We start from the raw sequence: 19,624 nt of genomic DNA, 5'->3' as shown, positions 1-19,624 counted from the left end.
CTGAAATATGTGTATGCCCTTTCCTGCATATTCCGGAGGGAGGGCTTGATGCAAATGTGTGGGTTAGTGACGTACCATAACCCAGCTGTAGTCCCAATCGAGTCGTTTTTGTTGGCAATATACTTGCTGATTTTTAAAAGACGATATCTCTGCTTACACTGAACTTTCAGCGCTGCAACTTTGCAGATACTGTTCATGCATCAACAGCAACATTACACACTATTTAAAATCAAAAAAGTGAAATCGCAGTCAACCCCCCCTTTAAATGCGTGCCTGCGCTATTCTCAGACATGCCTGCTCGCGGTGTATTTTAAAGAGGACACACGTCACAGTCTTTCCATAAGTTTCTTTAGCATACTCGGACGGTCCCTTATAAACAGCGTAACTCAAAACTATGTCAAATATCCATAATGATCTTTTTAGCTTGCTCTTCATCCATAAACAGAACCAGATGATGCTGAGGCCTGCAAAACACTTTCACATTCTACTCGCAGTGAAGTTCTCGTCTGGCCACCACTGGGTTGTTGACAAGCAAATCATAACATTTACCATTGTGTATCTGTAAAAAAATGAGGGAAATGGAGGTGAAATATGCCGCAAAGAATATAACCCTAAACCTTCCTTTGCTTGTGGTTGCCACCACAGCATTTGTTTTGGTTTGCTGTGATATTTTAGTACATTGAAAACATTGGCAAAGGCCTTTTTTTGCCTTGAGAAATTTCATGTTGGAATTGTTTCCTGGAGAGAAAGAGCCACAGAACATTACTGGTCAGAATGATTTTAGAGAAGATCCCTTATGAAACGTTTTTGATGAACTTAAAATGTTTAGTTTGGCGTAATCATTTTTTTTTTGATGTACCAAGTTACAGTAATCAGAAAAAAGTGGCATTTTGATTCTATAATCATTAGGGTTGGGTATCGAGAATCGAGTATCAATTGGAACCGGGACTAACTTTTCATTTTTCCCGGAATCGTTCAAAAGTTAAACTTTCGATTCCTAGTTTCGATATTCACAGTCCGCCGAGCGGAAAAGGAAACCGCTGAACAACACCAACGAAGAAGCGTCTACCGGAAGTGTTGGCATAACCGCGCAAGTCGAACATGAGTCGGCGGTCCAAAGTGTGGCTTCACTTTTCTAAAAATAACGAAATCTCGGCAAAATGCAAAATTTGTGACAAAAGGAGTATTTGTGACAGAAGGAGTATTTCCTTCAGAAAGGATTATTTCCTTCCGAAAGACCGTTGGTTAGCAAGGTTAGCTAAACTTTTTTGACCCTGCCTCTTAAAAGAATCGGAATTGAGAATCGTTATGAACCGGAATCGAAACAAGGAATCGGAATCGGAATCAGAATCGTTCAAATTCAAACGATACCCAACCCTAATAATCATCAGTTCTTCAAAACATTAGCTGCAGACTTAAAGGAGCTGTATGTAAGAAATCTATTTCAATTAATCATAAAATGGCCCTCGTCACTAGACATTAAGAAATCACGTTCATTTCAAATACTTAATAAATTGACAAAAGTAGTCCGGCCAGGTTATTGTCATTTAAAAAGTGAAGTTGCAGCCCTCAACTGTTGTCATGTGATGCGCCACCCTCCACCGATCTACCAATCAAGAAGGCAGTAGTGTTGTGGCATCCGGGTTGCCAGCTCTTCTCTAGGTACCACAGCTGCAGATACAAACGTTCCTGCGGGATCCTGCAGCCTATCTGGCAACCTCGAGTCATGGGGAGGGGCTACACCGCTCTACAGTCATTTGAAAATGATTGCAGTACCAGTTTTGGCCACAATCTTACATTGGCACGAGTATTAGCTCAAAATACCACCGCGATCCATCCATCCACCACTGGATGTACCACAGGGTTCAGCAGACCCTCTCACTTTCTTGAAGGTTCGACAGCTCATCTGTCTACACCCCAGAGAGCTGGTGACCATGAGATGGATGATCGTGTGGAGGGCCCGTGGCTCAGTTCCTTCCTTCAGGGTTTGAGCTAATCAATCAGCGAGCGGATCGGGCAGGACCATATGCACCTTAACTCTCAGCTGATGCCTGCTGCTGACCCTCTTTTACCCTACAGCTGCTATTGATGAAAACAACTCAACACAGGACACCATTTCATGGGTCTTTCTTTCAGCAGATACTTTGGGATTTATTTAATTCCAACTCAATTACTGTTATAATACTTTGAATTTAAACAATCCACAGCACTTAATACCTTGATTTTGCTTAGAAAGGGTACACCACTTACGGTTAAAAAGCACCCCTGGGAACTGACCCACTGACCTTGCTGCTGCTAACACTGGTGCAGAAATACAGGACATTTGGATCTGGCTGCAAGAGGTGTTATTTTAGTTGTTTACTTTGTGATTAGTCCATCCATTTGCTCCAGTTTTAAGGGATGGACTCGTTTGACGTTCCGATGCGTCAAAATAACACACTCAATAGCTCATACGTAATCACTGCATTTCTACGTCATTGCACATGCGCAGAACTTTCCAGTTTGGGTTTTCAATCCGATCAAGTGTTAAAGGAGTAGTTGACTTTTAAAAAAACTCTTGCTGATAATTTACTCACCCCCATGTCATCCAAGATGTCCATGACTTTCTTTCTTCAATCGAAAAGAAATTAAGGTTTTTGATGAGAAAATTCCAGGATTTTCATGGTTTTCATCAAAAACCTTAATTTCTTTTCGACTGAAGAAAGAAAGACGTGGACATCTTGGATGACATGGGGAGGAGTAAATTATCAGCAAAAGTTTTTTCAAAAGTGTTTTCAATCCAATCAACAGTAAGTTATACCATTGCGCTGTATTTCAAGCTAGTATATTGGGGCCTTAAAGGGTTAGTTCACCCAAAAATGAAAATTAAGTCATTAATTACTCACCCCCATGCTGTTCCAACCCCGTAAGACCTTCGTTCATCTTCGGAACACAAATAAAGATATTTTTGATTGAATCTGAGAGCTGGATCAGTCCTATATAGACTGCCTAAGGGACTGGCTCTTGACGGCCCATAAAGTCATTAAAGAAAAGGTTTAAATATTCCATGTGCCTACAGCGGCTCAATTATACGTTTATCAAGCGACGAGACTACTTTTTGTGCGAAAAAAAACATAAATAACGACTTTATTCCACTATTCCATTACTTCCTTATGGGCGCATGCGCGAGAACTGAGACGAGGACGTTCTCATTCGTCTACTTCTTGTTACCGGCTGCTCACCGCTTAGGAGTTTTACCGCCACCTACCGTATAAGATGATGTGCTGATATAGCTGGAAGCGCAAAACTTTCTGTTTACAAGCAGAGGAAGATGCGCGCTGTACACCTAAAAGCCTTTAATCTTCTCAAAAAACGACAGTGTTCCTTATAATCCGGAGCGCCTTATATATGGATCATCATCTTATACGGTAGGTGGCGGTAAAACTCCTAAGCGGTGAGCAGCCGGTAACAAGAAGTAGACGAATGAGAACGTCCTCGTCTCAGTTCTCGCGCATGCGCCCATAAGGAAGTAATGGAATAGTGGAATTAAGTCGTTATTTATGTTTTTTTCGCACAAAAAGTAGTCTCGTCGCTTGATAAACGTATAATTGAGCCGCTGTAGGCACATGGAATATTTAAACCTTTTCTTTAATGACTTTCTGGGCCGTCAAGAGGCAGTCCCTTAGGCAGTCTATCTAGGACTGATCCAGCTCTCAGATTCAATCAAAAATATCTTTATTTGTGTTCCGAAGATGAACGAAGGTCTTACGGGGTTGGTACAGCATGAGGGTGAGTAATTAATGACTTAATTTTCATTTTTGGGTGAACTAACCCTTTAATTCAATTTTTTTTTTTCAGATTCAACGCTAATAGACTGATTATTCTCAGAAATTTGTAATCTAATTGATAAAGTCAGCGGTTTGCATCTCTAACCTTTCAACAGAGACCTGACAAACCCTCTGTGTTTACGGAGCACCCCACAGATTGATTTGCTTCCAGGGAGTTGATCCAGACCCCAAGCAATGTCACCTTCCAGGCAGTAGGATTCTTGTCTCCATTCCTATCAGATAAAGTCAAGTGCCGAATGAGACTCAACCATGTGAAGGAGCCAAGCTTGACAGCCTCCCCCTGCTCTGACACCATGTAAAAGCTGAACAGGAAATTAGAAAGAATGAAAACCTGGGAAAGGATACAAATATCCATCAGCCTTCATTTTCTTTCTGGGCTGTTTCCCATTCTCAATGTCACACACTGTTTCTTATTCTTTGACCGTCTCTCTGTCTCAGTGGCAAGTGAGAGGAAAACACCTAGATGTACATGAGGAGGTGAAGGAGGGTGGGTGGGGGGATTTATCAGGTTCTCATTGTGTCCATGTGGTAACCATTACCCAGTAATCTCCTGTAATTGTATCCGTATTACCAGAAAGTCCTGCTTTCCATTTGCTCCGCCGTCTTGACCGGTGCCGTTACCATGGCGCACAGGGGGCCTGTTTCCAAGCAAAGTGATGCAAATTGATGCAATGGGAAGACCAATTAAAAGTTTGTCAAAATAGTGTGATGGAGATTTCCTGTTTTAATGAACACGCTTTCATGCAAATGCAGTGGATGCACTTTCTTTGAACCCACCAAAACATTTTACGTCACTTTGAGTTACACCACAGAACATAGATAGTTCTTTTGGCAGGGTTGGACAAGAAATTAAGAGTTCAGATGCAAAAGCCTCTAAGTGCCATTTGAAATTTTCTTCTAGAATGATCATTTTTATCAAGCTTGTATATTTAAGTTCATTGGTTTCACTTAAATGGCAATGGTAATTACCTATTAATTGTTATTTAAGTGAAATTACTGAACTTAAATATACAAGTTTGATAAAAATCATCATTAAAGAAGAAAATTTTAAATGGCATTTAGAGGCTTTTGCATCTGAACTCTTCAAATATTACTTGCAGAATGTCAGTATATATCGATGCAGATCTACAGTAGTTTAGCAGGGATGGAGGGAGATGGCTTTATATATATATGTATATATATATATATTAAAAAATCCCCCAAAAATGAGAATTATGTCAATAATTACTCGCCTTTGTTTCGTTCCAAACCCTTTCGTTCTTCTTGGGAGATCTTTTTGATAATCTAAGTTTTCTGTCCCTCCAATGACAGCTACGCAACAAACACTTGAATGGAAACTCATAATTCATGACTTTCCTTTGGCAACCAAAGCAGGCTCTGTCTTATTTCTATTATTCAAATAGAAATCCAGACCTTCAGATTGCCAGGAAGAGCTATCTGCATTGCAATTGCCCAAGTACCCCCAAACGCGGTCAATTTGATGCAATTGCAGTATAACCCTTTGACCTGAGATTTAATGGAGACAGGTAATTATACCATACCACCCACTTACTCCTACCCTTAAACTGGGCTATAATGGGGTTTCCATTACAATGGCAGCCATTTCTTTCTCCTCTCTCCCCTCAACCGTGCAATGTGAAGTCAGAATACATTACTGGAGCTGCAGTCAAAATAACATTACTGTCCCTGGTAGTACAGGTTATTAAAGAGAAATTTATCTCTCTCAGGTTCAGAATTTCAGGCCCTGAATTATAGTGCTTTACTGGTGAGAGAAATCTTTGTGTTTTTCAGATACGTTTTTAATGAATAAAACACGGAAATTGCGGCTTAATAAATAATCTATCATCATACATACAGTATATTACATACAGTTATGGCACACAAATGTCTATCAGATTCAAATTGAAAGGCCAGATCATAGCCAACCCACCTGGAACTGGTATCTAAAGTGGTTCATTTTGTTAAATGTGTGATTTTTCATTGCATCCTGTGAAAAATAAAATAATTTAGTTTAATTGCTACCTTAATGCTTAAAGTAGCCAAATAGTTGCCATAATAACAAATTGCAGATTTAAACCTATTGCATTTTCCGGGTGTAGGTCAAAAACACCCGATGGCTCAAAAATCGTGACGACCGTAACATGAGGCTTCTCCCGCTTGCGTTGTGATCTGTAAACCCTCGCACACAAATTAATCTCATTACCTACCGTATAGATTTTAAAATATTTTATTTATCCCACCGTGGCATATTTAAGTCCCACTTGAATGCTCCTCGACGAGAGGTGGTCCTTCTGTGTCCAAAATTGATAAAAAATATCTTGGGAAAGGTTTTCACACTGATAGCTGTCATTGTAAGTTAGCAACTCCATTTGTTTGTCCGAGATAGCGACAGTAACTAAGGGGGGTGGGGCTTACCGACACGTGGACCCTCCAGATGACTAAAATTACGTCACATGGACAGTGCTCTGGCCATCTCGGAAAGTATTCTTTGGGATTTAGAGTGCATTCAAACATTTCCATACATCTAGAAAATAATAACTTAACAATTCCCTCATATGCTACTCTCTGTTTAATTGGAGCTATTGGTGGTCAATAGATTGGTGTTGGCATGCAATTATGTTTATCATTTCTCTTTAAGTCTTTATCAGCTAAACAAAGCAATATTTATTTTTAAAATATGTATAAAGTGTAACGTGAACGTGATTTTACAGTACAACATGAAGAGTTCAGATGCAAAAGCCTCTAAGTGCCATTTGAAATTTTCTTCTAGAATGATCATTTTTGTCAAGCTTGTATATTTAACTTCAGTGATTTCACTTAAATGGCAATGATAATTACCTATTAATTGTTATTTAAGTGAAATTACTGAACTTAAATATACAAGTTTGATAAAAATCATCATTAAAGAAGAAAATTTCAAATGGCATTTAGAGGCTTTTGCATCTGAACTCTTCACATGTTTTTGGATCAACATATTTGTTGATTTTGGAACAACATTTTAATCAACCAATCAGATTTTTGGTACAAGTTTACAGTGAGATCTGATTTAAAGTGACTACAAAATTTTTAAAGAAAGTTAAATGTTAAGACTCTGCTTCGTGTTCATGGGAAAGGTTTAGGAACATGGTTTGTTTTAAAAGCTAGTAGAAATGTGTGTTGAGTGAAGGAAGAGTGTCTGTGAGTCACACAGTAAAGTCATAAGTGACCACAGCTGCTTCTGACATTATCATGAGCTCAATGCAAACACAACACCTCAAACTGAGCCCAGTTCAGTTCAGGCTCTCTCACCTTCACACTGACCGTCCATCCGCCTCATGATTCCACACATTGGCTATTATGAATTCCCCTTGGCCTTGTGTCCAGTTTGGACCCTCATTTATTTCTTTTGAGAGACACCTTAAAAGATGAGGAACATCAGACTTCACAATACTCACCAGTATTGCCATCTTCACTATAGCTACAGATAAATAAATAAGAGGAATAGGTGGTCCATTAGCCTGTGAATGATAGACCAAAGACCTCCCTTAATTGCTTTCTTCTTGTAGTGTCTCAATTTATTTCTCAAAACAGGAAGAGTGCGCACACGCGTAGCGGTGCTGGGGTTTATGATGGATGGGGCAGGGGAAGATGCGCCAGCGCTGGGTAAAGCTCACAGAGGCTTTGATTAACGAGACTGCCGGGGTCCCCGAGGAGCCCCAGGCAGAATAATACTGTTAGAGCGAAACAGCTGCTCTGCTCAGACCTCAGGGGCCCCACCAGCACACAGACGACCAGAGAGAGAAATTACAGGGTGGAGGATGGATGAGTAAACAGGTAGATGGATGGTGGTAAGATGTTGGTGCTGTGATAGATAGATAGATAGATAGATAGATAGATAGATAGATAGATAGATAGATAGATAGATAGATAGATAGATAGATAGATAGATAGATAGATAGATAGATAGATAGATAGATAGATAGGTGGATGGTAGATGGATCGATGGATGGGTGGATAGATGGGTGGGTGGATGATAGATAGATAGATAGATAGATAGATGATAGATAGATAGGTGGGTGGATGATAGATAGATAGATAGATAGATAGATAGATAGATAGATAGATAGATAGATAGATAGATAGATAGGTAGATAGATAGATAGGTAGGTGGGTGGATGATAGATAGATAGATAGATAGATAGATAGATAGATAGATAGATAGATAGATAGATAGATAGATAGATAGATAGATAGATAGATGGATGGATGGATGGATGGATGGATGGATGGATGGATGCATGGATGGATAGGTGGGTGGGTGGGTGGTGCATGATAGATAGATAGATGGATGGATGGATGGGTGGGTGGGTGGGTTGATGAGAGAGAGAGATAGATAGATAGATGGGTGGGTGGGAGATAGATAGATAGATAGATAGATAGATAGATAGATAGATAGATAGATAGATAGATAGATAGATAGATAGATAGATAGATAGATAGATAGATAGATAGATGGATGGATGGATGGATGGATGGATGGATGGATAGATAGATGGGTGGGTGGATGATAGATGGATAGATAGATATAGATAGATAGATAGATAGATAGATAGATAGATAGATGGGTGGGTGGATGATAGATAGATAGATAGATAGATAGATAGATAGATAGATAGATAGATAGATAGATAGATAGATAGATAGATAGATAGATAGATAGATAGATAGATCAACATGACATCATGACTTTTGCGTAAACATGAACTTTCGAAGTGGCGTGTTATCTACGCATTTTGAGCTATCCGTGTGTATACATGTATGTCTACGCCATTAACGTCCGAGTGATTCCGCGTGTTTGTACACGCCGTCAAATGTCCGCGCGAAACGAAGCAAAATGTAGATCTACATCTGGGGAACGATCTTTTTTTTCCTAGGATGGTAAGGGAACACTAATAAATGCCATTAACCCCAGTGACGGTTAGGTTTAGGGACGGGGTTGAGGTAAGTCATATATTTATACAGTAATAACGTTAAGTCAACGGCATTCATAAACACGCTGAAAAGCGATTGTGCGTCTTGATAGCACGCCAAAAATGGAAATACGAATTGGCGTGTCATACACACGCTACTTCATGAGATCAGTCTGAATGTGAAAATATTTTTTTGTGTGTGAAATGAACAGCACCATTGTCATAAATAGATTCTGTTCAACCAATTTGATGATTCCTTTTTATCATAGTTTTGGTGATCTGTACAAGTTTAGCTCGTGAAATCATGCTAGCAGCATATCAGTTACATCATAGCTGCCTCACACCACTTGGCATCAACACTTCATGTACTGGCCTAGAATAATAACATAATAATAAAACAAAAACCTCTGTACTTCTGTCCAGCCAACCCACAAACACTCATCGCCTTTCTGTGTCTTGTTTATTTCTTTCTCAAGCTTGCCATGACAGTGCAACCCTGCCGTCTGACTGCGTTAGAAGCTGGCACACGGAGCAGAGCAAACAGGGGAACACAGTTTATTTTCACAGCAGTCTGGTTCAAGTGCCCGCGGTTTGTTGCCTGCATGTTATTTTCCCTCCCTGCGCGAGAGTGTTTATGCAATGGAGGAATTTAGGGAGAAATGTAATCTTGTTATCTCATCGAAACAAGAGGGAGAGACAGAGAATCGTTTTTTTGGCTGGATCAAAGGAAGCTGGTGATTGTAAAGGCAAAAATTGCAACACCACTTTTATGTGTTTATATTCCCCCCCTCCGTCAGAGCAGACGTGCCGCTCTTTCTCCCATAGAGACTTGCTGGCAAATACCATCACACAATGTTGAAAGAATGTTGCATTGTGTTTTATTCAACTGACAAGATCCTCTTCTAATTGCTGATCAGCCAGTGTAATAGCATATTTTATTGAACACATAATCATTGTCAAAAAGTTGTTTTTTTTCAAAGTACGTTAAAACCATACCTATATATTTTGTATTATTATATATATATATTAACAACTCATCAATTAAACATTTATCATTGCATATTCTGCATTATTGGATGTTTTTTAATAAACACTGACTAAAATAAAAGCTATAAAGTTTTAGGGCTGGACAATATGATGATATATATAGGCTATATAACACCGATATATGTGATCATATAGGTTAGACCTACCTATATTGTATTTATATAAAGCGTTCACAGGCAAATGTGCTTTATGTTTAGGTCTATATTGCTTTTATTTCCTCTGTATCCATATCAGGCAAACATAAATATCAGGCAACACGATTCCTGGCAGCATGTCAATATCCATGGATCACTGGATCTTTAGTAAGTTGTAAGTAACACTATATTGAGTCCAACATTTAGTTTAAATTGATAAAATTGTTCGTTTTAGTCGCATTTTCGCAGTTTCCCCTATTAAATCCAGTCACGTCAGGCCGAGGGGGGTTGTTCCGGCGGGAAAGTGAAAGTGACGTCAATGCATTCCCTCTCAACATGGCGCTTTCGAGACGCCGAGAGCTCCACGACATCGCCGACTAACTTCGACATGACAGAGCTTCACGAGTCACGACTAGACAGAGAAGCTTGCATGTGGGCTACTTTATTAGACAGGTAAGCGAATGTACATAAAACTAATCAATCAATGTTATATAGCTCAATGTGATGAAATGTTAGAATATGATCAGTATGTTATTCTAATGTTGATCTAGCTTACTGGTAGTCTCATACAGCCAACAAACACATAGAATAATAACATTATAACTTTCAACACACTCAAAGGAAGTTAAGTGTGATCGTGTAGACCAAGTGAAACAGCGCGTTAAAGTTACCTCACAAGTTTCATTCGTCTAAAAAACTGACCTGTGTGAAGTAATTCAGCACTTGCTTCCTTTTTATCCGCGGGACTCGCGTGTGGTGCTGATACCTGTCTCTCGTTAGCAATCGTGCCCTGCTTCATACCACAGTCACGATAAAACATCAATGTATATTCACTCATCCATAAACATTATTAAATCCATCAGCATAACGACAAGTTTCATTATTCTGCTTATGCGTCATCAACGTACGCCTTTGTTATTGTAAGAGGTTAGCGTCCCCTAGTGGGGAAAAAAAAAACATATTGTAGCTTTAATGCTTTCAAAATTAGAGTTGATATATTTTATGTAAATAATAAATATGTATTTAAAAACATAATTTTATATATTTAAAATATACATTCTCATCATATAAGCTCTCTATTCAAGTCATGTACTTATGTATTTTTTAATACATTTGTGCATTTTTATTTATTTTAATTGTTGACCCACATACTCTATTCAGTGGAACACAATAAGGAAGTTTAGCAGAATGTGAGGAGCGGCCACTGAAACTCTTCCTTTCATCATAGCTCTCAAACCTTGTTCACATCCAGTTTTTGATTTTATCAGTGAGTGTACCATGCTTAAAGTGCCACAAACTGAAATTAATGGCATTATTTCCTGTTGTGCTTTTTGCTATACGCTTTCATACAGTTTGGAACAACATGAGGTTTAGCAAATGATGACCTTTTTGTCTGAACTCCATGTTGCCAGATCTCTCAAGAAAAATAAGCAACCTAATCTGAGAAAACAAGTCCAAAATTTGCTCTCTAACTTGGCGAGGGACTGTGTTAATTGACATGTGGTATAGTAACTATATCTCCTTCTCATCTGATTTTGAACATTGCTTGCCTTCACTCACAGCACTCATTCAAAGAGATAAAGCAGCACTTGCCAGAGGTAATGACAGAAATACACCATCAATCAAAATATCAAAGCCCTAAAACATGGCAAATGCCCTCCATTTATAATCTTAATAGTCTTTTTAACTTTGGCTGGATGCAAATATATGTTCCTTCTGTCCTTTGCATTTTTGCTGATTCCACCTTCATTTTCTGTTGTTTTTATTGCTGTTTTTCTTCTTCTTTGACTTGGAAGTGATGGACAACCTGTGAGTGTTGCCATCTAGTGGATTCGCCGGTTAGTGTAGCCACTTCCAGGCTCATGTCAGAGGCTGCATCCTTCGAAGTACTCGAAATTCAAAGGCCTCGAAGGTCGGACTAGAGGGACGAATATCAGCGTGCGTTATTCGCCAACAATTTTTTTTGTGTTCACACCCAAGCGATTTTCGCTGACGATAAGCCAAGTGAACATGCAAATTCATTCCCTGACATTAGATGGCGCTCAATGTAATGATATCTTGTCTTGCACGTTCCTCGTTTTCCGGCAGTGTATATCTTCTTCGCTGTTACGTATGTGTGCTCGATAAGACCGTTTTGTGTTTGAGCGCCCCCAAGTTGTGTTTTACTGTAACTACAGAAGCTCCAGACACGTGAGCAAACGTGCCAATCTCATTGGTCGGATAGTTTTTGACGCGGCGCACAAATCTCAGATTTTGAAAACCAAATGTTGACAGCTATGACCCAAATGTTGGTTTAAAAACGTAATTAAAAAAAGTTGGGTTAATTTTAACTGACATTTCTAACCCAACATTTGGGTTTGTCCATATTTGACCCAAATTTGGGTTAAAACAACCCATTATTGTTTAGAGTGTACTGACGCATATCCGAGTGAACAAGACGGAGGGAAGTTAGCAAGCGAAGGGCATACAAAATCTTAACATTTTAAACATGTGGCCATTTTGTGTAGCTGGATGCTAAAAAAAATCTAAGCATATTTTTCAGATTAAAAAGCCCAACTATGTAATTTTATGAGGCAAATAGGAAAAACTATATTAAAAAAAACACGCTTATAAAGAAGACGGCAGTGCTGCTTGAACTATTCCTTGAATAAGGTGTTGAGATGTTTTTAGGCCATCATAAATGTGGAGTATGCTAAAGAGACAAAAACTACATATTAAGATTTGGAGCTTTGAAAAAAAAAATTTGGGGACAAAAGTAGAAATTTCAGAAAAAGATGCTGTGATCGTTGCAAGTTCTTGCAGCCAATGAACGGATGAATATTGCCTTCATTACATTCCATCAGGTGATATTTAATGCTAATCAGCCGTGACAGTTATTGCGTTGTTGATGCAACATGCTGCAGTTAAAAACAGGTTTAAATGCTAATTAGGAAGGTTTGGAGGCATGGGAGCACTTGATTTTAACCCGACAAGATTGCAATCCAGGTTGGCTCGAATCATTATTATTTGCCATTTTGCTTAATGAAGAGGGCCTTCATTGACAGAGGAAACATTCGCCCTCGCGCAGCTCTGCATAACAATCGCCACGAATGAAAAAGAATCCGGGCGCCGGGGGAAAAAAAAAAAGTTTCCCCGTTGTCTGTATTAATTTAAGTCTCGTTTAACGACTGTCGGAATCACACGTTCCGCCGAGGAAGTAGGTGATGAAATACGCCGCTCTGCCGACAAACAAACAAGGAGAAAGGGGGAGAGAAGAAAGGGATGAAAGAGGAAGGAAGGGAGAAACATGCGGAGGAGACACAAAGACATCAGAATATATATCAGGACAAAAATAGCAAGTCTCTTTGTTTTGCGCGACGGAGAGCAGTGTAGCTAATTAGAGTGGAAATGATAGCTGGTGCGACTGACACAGGTAGGGAGTAGCGGCGTCTCCCGTGTGCCTGACAGTGCATACTGAGAGTGGTGTGTAAGCAGGGGTAATGGCTGTCAGCTCCTGACAGCTGTAAAATGGCCTTTTAGTTTGCCGCGCAAAAGCTGTCACGGAGTCTCGCGTTACAAAGGCGGATGTAGTTAGCTGCGATGGCAAGGCACATCATTATTAACAAACGGTGTAGTGTTTGCCTTACTGGCCCCCACTTGCAAATGGAAAATGCTCGCGGTACAGTGCCCCCCCCCCCCCCCCCCCCAGAAAAAAAAACACACATCTGAAACTGAGTTGTCAGAGGTAACAAGCCGTGGAGAACCAGGGCAATGGATTCGGGGTGCCAATCATCGTGGGGCACTGCGTTTGTTCAGAGTGAAGATGAAACCAACCGTGGTTGTGTTTATCTGGTGATTCCTCACACTGGTCCTGGACTTTTCGGTCTGTTCTTCTGATGTCTTGTGTGCTGTTTTTTTTATTATTATTATTTATTTTTTATTTTTGTTTTGTAGTGGATTACTTTATGATACCTGCAGGCAAAAGGGTTCATGTACACTCTACAAAAACAAAGAGATAGCTGCTGGAAAAATGCAATGAGAACAAAACTGTACTTCAAACAGCACTTCAGTTCATATATGTGAAAAATCTCACGAAAAGAAGTGGTCAGATTTTACTTTATTTTAGTTTTAGCCATTTTTGATTTAACTGCATAAAAAAGTAAAACAAATTAAATTATTAAATTAAATAAATAAAAGTAAAAAATCACATGAATTTCGCAATGTTTATGTGACTTTTGAAGCATATTACCAAGGTTTCATACACTCTAAAAATGCTGGGTTGTTTTAACCCAACTTTGGGTTAAATATGGACAAACCCAAACGTTGGGTTAAAAATTTTAATTAAGAAATGTAACCTAATGGCTGTGTTTGTCCATATTTGACCCAAAGTTGGGTTAAAACATCCCAGCATTTTTATAGAGTGTATGTGGACATGTTAAATCTCAAATGCTATTTTAATACAGTACGTTAACATGAAAACCCCTCGTTAGGTGGTCAAAAATGACCGAAATTTGTATTTTTATTTTATGTACTTTATTTTAGTTTGATAATGTTTTATTTTTAAAAAATATATATATTTGTAAGGGATTTTATGGTATTAAACTTTATGCAGTAGTTAAGTAATCAATTTTTTCACTTTTTGAGCATAGACCTGAAAATGAATCGAATGCTTTGAATGCTTTGGAGCACACACATAAGTTTGATCATTTTAAGTTTATTTTTATGAAAAATGCAAAAACTACCATCGATTTTAAATGAAATAACTATTTTCCAAAACACGTTTTACTCTAAAACTGCAACAAAAAAAACAAACAAACAAAAAAAAAAAGCTAATAAAAATGCAATGAGAACAAAACTGTACTTTAATCAGCACTTCATATGTGAAAAATCTAATGATCTATATAGAATAGATCAGTGGGAAAATCACACTAGAAGAAGTGTCCTGGTCAGATTTTACTTTATTTTAGTCTTAGCCATTTTTAATTTCACTGCAAAAAAAAAAAAAAAAAAAAAAGGAAAAAAATGCTATTAAATAAATAAAAGTATAAATACTTGTTTTAATTATAATACAAAGATAATTGTATCCTGACACATTCAACATTTCATTTTTATTATTATTTAAAATATTACATATTATTATTATTATTAAAGTAGGAGGAATTTTACAATCAATGTTTAATGCCATTAAAATAAAGTCGCAATTTCGCAAACAAAAAAAAAACTTTTTTCTCTGGACTTAATATGTGAGATTCACATATATATGAATACAGTAGTGGACTGTGAATATAAGCTGTTCTGTCTTTATTTGTCACCAGTTGAAGCTGGAAATAAGAAATCCCACAGGTGTGGTGGATTTGTTTTGTTCTTTATTGTATTGAGTAGAGCTGACTCATATGTTTCCCCAGAGGCCCGTGTGGAGAACTCCTGGTGCCTAACGCGGAGTCAGATTCACTTCTCTTGTGTAGATGGCTCTTATTACATGACTGGCACTAAAACAAGCCAAAAATCTGCTGCCGACTAGCCAGATAGATTTTTTTTGGGTTGTTTTAATCTATTTGCATTACTGAATTTGAAATTGCATCATCCATATGTGGCGTTAACTATTGCACTACAGCTTCAAACTATTTTTTTCTCTCTCTCTGATGTGATAAAAATAGGAAAGCAACATCTTTTCAGTGTATAACTTTATCCTAAATGATTCATTGATGCGGTATTGAAATAATTCATTTTAATTTAACACCATTGTATCATATCATGCTTCTCGTTTAACTGACTTGAAACAGTTACTCTTTGGCTTAACTCAATATATTAATGTTGAAAGACCAGTTACACCTGCTATTAAGATGTGTGTTGGTCAATCGGATCACAAGTAGACGAAGGAGACATATAGGGCTTTTAATCCATCTCTTTTGTCAAGAAGTTACTTTGAAATTGGTAGAAATTTAAGGCAGAAAATAATGGTGTCATTCAAATAATCCACTAAGGCAACCCTCCAGCTATCAGGAACAGCCCAACAAGACCATGGTCAAGTTCAGGTCAAATCAACAAGGGGTCGTGGCACCGCGGTCCACTCAGCCATGAAAGCCAATTGCTTAACTCTAATTGGCCCTATAAGTGCAGCACAATTAGACACACTTGACATTTGCATTACTTCCAAATTACGTTGACTCCGATCAGTACCTCTGATCATTTGACTTAATGTTAAACTGGCAACCTTTTGAAACTCTCCAGCTATGGAAACTTGGCATTCCCAGTGGAACGGCACCATTTAGATGCACAAAGACAGACTGGACACCTGTCAACAAAAACGCTGATGAGCTTGGCTCTGGGACATTTGAGCAATGATCAGAATTCAAAATGGGAACGATGAAGCTCTGGAACATTCCACATGGAGCTGAACATCCGAATCCGACAGCGAGAAGAACTGAAGGCAGTAACGTATGGCCCCTATCATAGCATTTGAAATCTTCCTATTTTTGCTTTAGGAATTCCCAAAAACAGTTTAACATGCATGCAAGGATAAAAAACACTATTTGTCTTATAATATGCATTTATTTTTATCTGATTTGCTCACCGACTCCCAAATGATTCGTACAACGACTCATTTTTCCAAACCACTCCTTTGCGTGACGCTAATCGGCGGTGATTGGTCTGATGACCCAGTCAGTTGTTTGTTAGCATAACGCATAAACATATTGATAAAGCACTGCAGTACTACAAGACGCTCTATTCTTTATGACAACTCCAATAACAGCGACAAACATTTCACGTATTTAAAAAAAATTGACATTGGAGACCTAGAAGCTGCGCTGAGTGTAACTTACACACACATGCGCACACACATACGCCCCGACGCAACAAAACCGTTCAAAACCCATAAAAGCAACAATTATTAATAATACTTACAGGTTGTGATTCGAAGGAGGAAGCTGATCCATATACACTGGGTAAGTAAGTTACTGAGCCCTCCTTCAGGAACAACCGCTTGCGAATCCACATTTCAATTCATTTATGTTTTTGAACTAACGTTATTCGTCAATAAAATGATGAGAACACAATCGGGCTATACTGTTGTGGTATCGTTTAAAATATGAACTCTAACCACCGATTCTTCACATGCTCGTCCCTGGTAAATGAAAACAAAGTGGCTGAACTGTCTTTGCATTGTAGAACACAGCGTCTTTTCGACATGATGCGATGATGAAGTATTTGAATGTGTAGACTTCAAGTTTACACTTCCGTCTGCCAGTATGTCTCTACGTCACGATGTGACAACTAATGACTCGTTTCAAAAACAATTCATTTCATAGACTCAGAGTCGACTCTCACTTTTGAAAGACAATAACTTTATATACGGTGCACTTTCAGATATAAATCTTTCAGGATGTTTTCAATTCCCTTAGAGCTATATTCCACACCATATGAACATTCATTTTCAAAAATCCATGATAGGGGCTCTTTAAAGGATCTCCTTTACAGAAAACTTCTATTTATAATGCAAATACTGAACTCAATGCATATCTGCACTAAATAACTTTCCCCTCACTTTATGGACATAATAGTACATGTGCAAAGATGTCTGCGGTCTTCTGCGTGTGTTTGCATTTCTATGAATAGCAGTGTTTGGCTCTTGGGTGATATTTCACTTATTGAGTTTGATGATGATTAAATTTTCACCATACGGAGATTGAAAATTATTTGATTTTGGTAAATGTCCATCTGGGTTGGATTTATAAATAAATGACCAGTAAATAGGATCATTCTGTATTCACTGATTCTGCATGGCTGTGCATGTGCGTTGTGTGTGTGTGTGGACCTGGTATACCTTATAAAAAGTCCTCACAAAGATGGAAATATCTGAAATCCTTGTTCTTTATGGAGAACATTTGGTCCCAATGAGGAAAACAGCTTATGAACCAAGTGATGGTTTTTAAAAAATACAAAAATGCTGGTTTGGTTCAGGGTTAACGGACAGACAGAATATGGTGTGTGTGCTTTGACAGCCCTAGATTTTTCTTCGAATATTTATTTTACAACATTGCTTTTCAGTTAATGCAAAGTCACATGTCATTTTAATCTTCACAAAGTTGTAGACATTAGTAATTGAAGCAATGTTCCCCTGTGACTGTAATAGAGGCCCATAGCACACATCCATGATCATAACACTCAGGTTAAACGTCAATTCATCCAGCACACCTAAAATAAAAAGAAGTCATTGATGCACAAGACCTAATTGGGTTCATAAAGCAAATGCTTGCAAATTCTTCGTGTGTTATATGACACACTCCTTCAGTCTGTCAGCACACTTAGTCGAAGCAGTCCTCTGACAAAAGATAGTGGTTATTGAAGCCATTCTTAATCCAGAGAGACTCAATTCAGCTGAAGTTACTAGGGCTGGGTGAATTTGATTCGATTTCGATTCACAAGCTTGCAATTCGATTCGATTTCGATTCAATATTGATTATTTTGGAAATGGCAAATTTTAACTAGTCTAGTTGTAGCCTATAGGCTTCATTAGCCTAATATGAAGGTAATAATGAACTGTTTTGTAGCTATACAAACACTTAAATTGCACTTTTATTTATTTTTATAATAAGAAGATTATATGAAATATAAACATTTAAATGGTGGCTGTCATAAAAAAACTTGTCAGATTTATTCAAATATGCATTAAATATTGAAGAACATTAAGATTATAATGCATATGTAATATGGTGTAGCCAGTATATTTAGCAAAATGCTCCTCTCTGGAGTTATTTTTCTAGCTGACTAACGAGTTTATGTTGGTTTTCTGAGGTAAATATGACGATACATGACATTGAGATTACAAGCTGTTTAACTGACGTCTTTCCACGGTTGAAACGCTGATTGAGCGAATCAATGTGACATGATATGGATTTCGATAAGTTGTACTCTATCTTTTAACACACTTTCAGATGCTCATTCATGTTTATTTGGCGCTGTGACTGGTATTATTAAGCCGGAAGAGAGATCAGCGCTGCTGCTTCTCCAGAGCGATCTCACGCCACAGCGCCAAAACGCTATTTATGTTTTTGAATTTATTAAGAAAATGGACGTAATTTGAAAATTGAGACTTTGTTTCATATCAATAGTAACAAAGGACAAAGATTATTGCGATTTTTTTTTTTTATTTATTTATTTTTGATGTGCGCAGCCGCGATGCAATGTTCCATTCATTCAAATGAAACAGGATGACTAATCGATTCTTGAGATTTAAGAATCGATATTGGTTCCTAAAAATGAGAATCGATTAATATCGAGAAATCGATATTTATTACCCAGCCCTAGAAGTTACTTCTTCTCCATGCACGAGAATGGAAATAACGTGTTGGATCAGCAGAAATCTTTTTTGCCAACTTCATACACATATTTGTTTATGGGGTTGTTTAAAGCTATACTGTAGTAGTATAGTATACAGTAATGTAGTATTATAAGAATCATGATAAACCTGAAATGTATTAAAATGTCTAAACTAGCTAATTTGGAACAAATTTTATATTCTACAAGCTATCATGAAGTGTCCAACAGAGCAAACTTCCTCGGCTAAAGGAAGTAAATGTGTACGTTGGCCATGTCATGCAGTCAGCTCTATGGACTATCCAGACGGGTTAATAGGCTTGTCAGTGGCGGTGGGTGTCTGTCAACACTTGCTCGAGTCGTGTCAGTA

The sequence above is a fragment of the Pimephales promelas genome, chromosome 19, assembly GCF_988280905.1.
Source record: "Pimephales promelas chromosome 19, fPimPro1.hap1.1, whole genome shotgun sequence".
NCBI classification, from domain to species: Eukaryota; Metazoa; Chordata; class Actinopteri; order Cypriniformes; family Leuciscidae; genus Pimephales; species Pimephales promelas.
The sequence above is the reverse complement of the archived record's forward strand: the minus strand, read 5'-3'. Positions refer to the sequence as shown.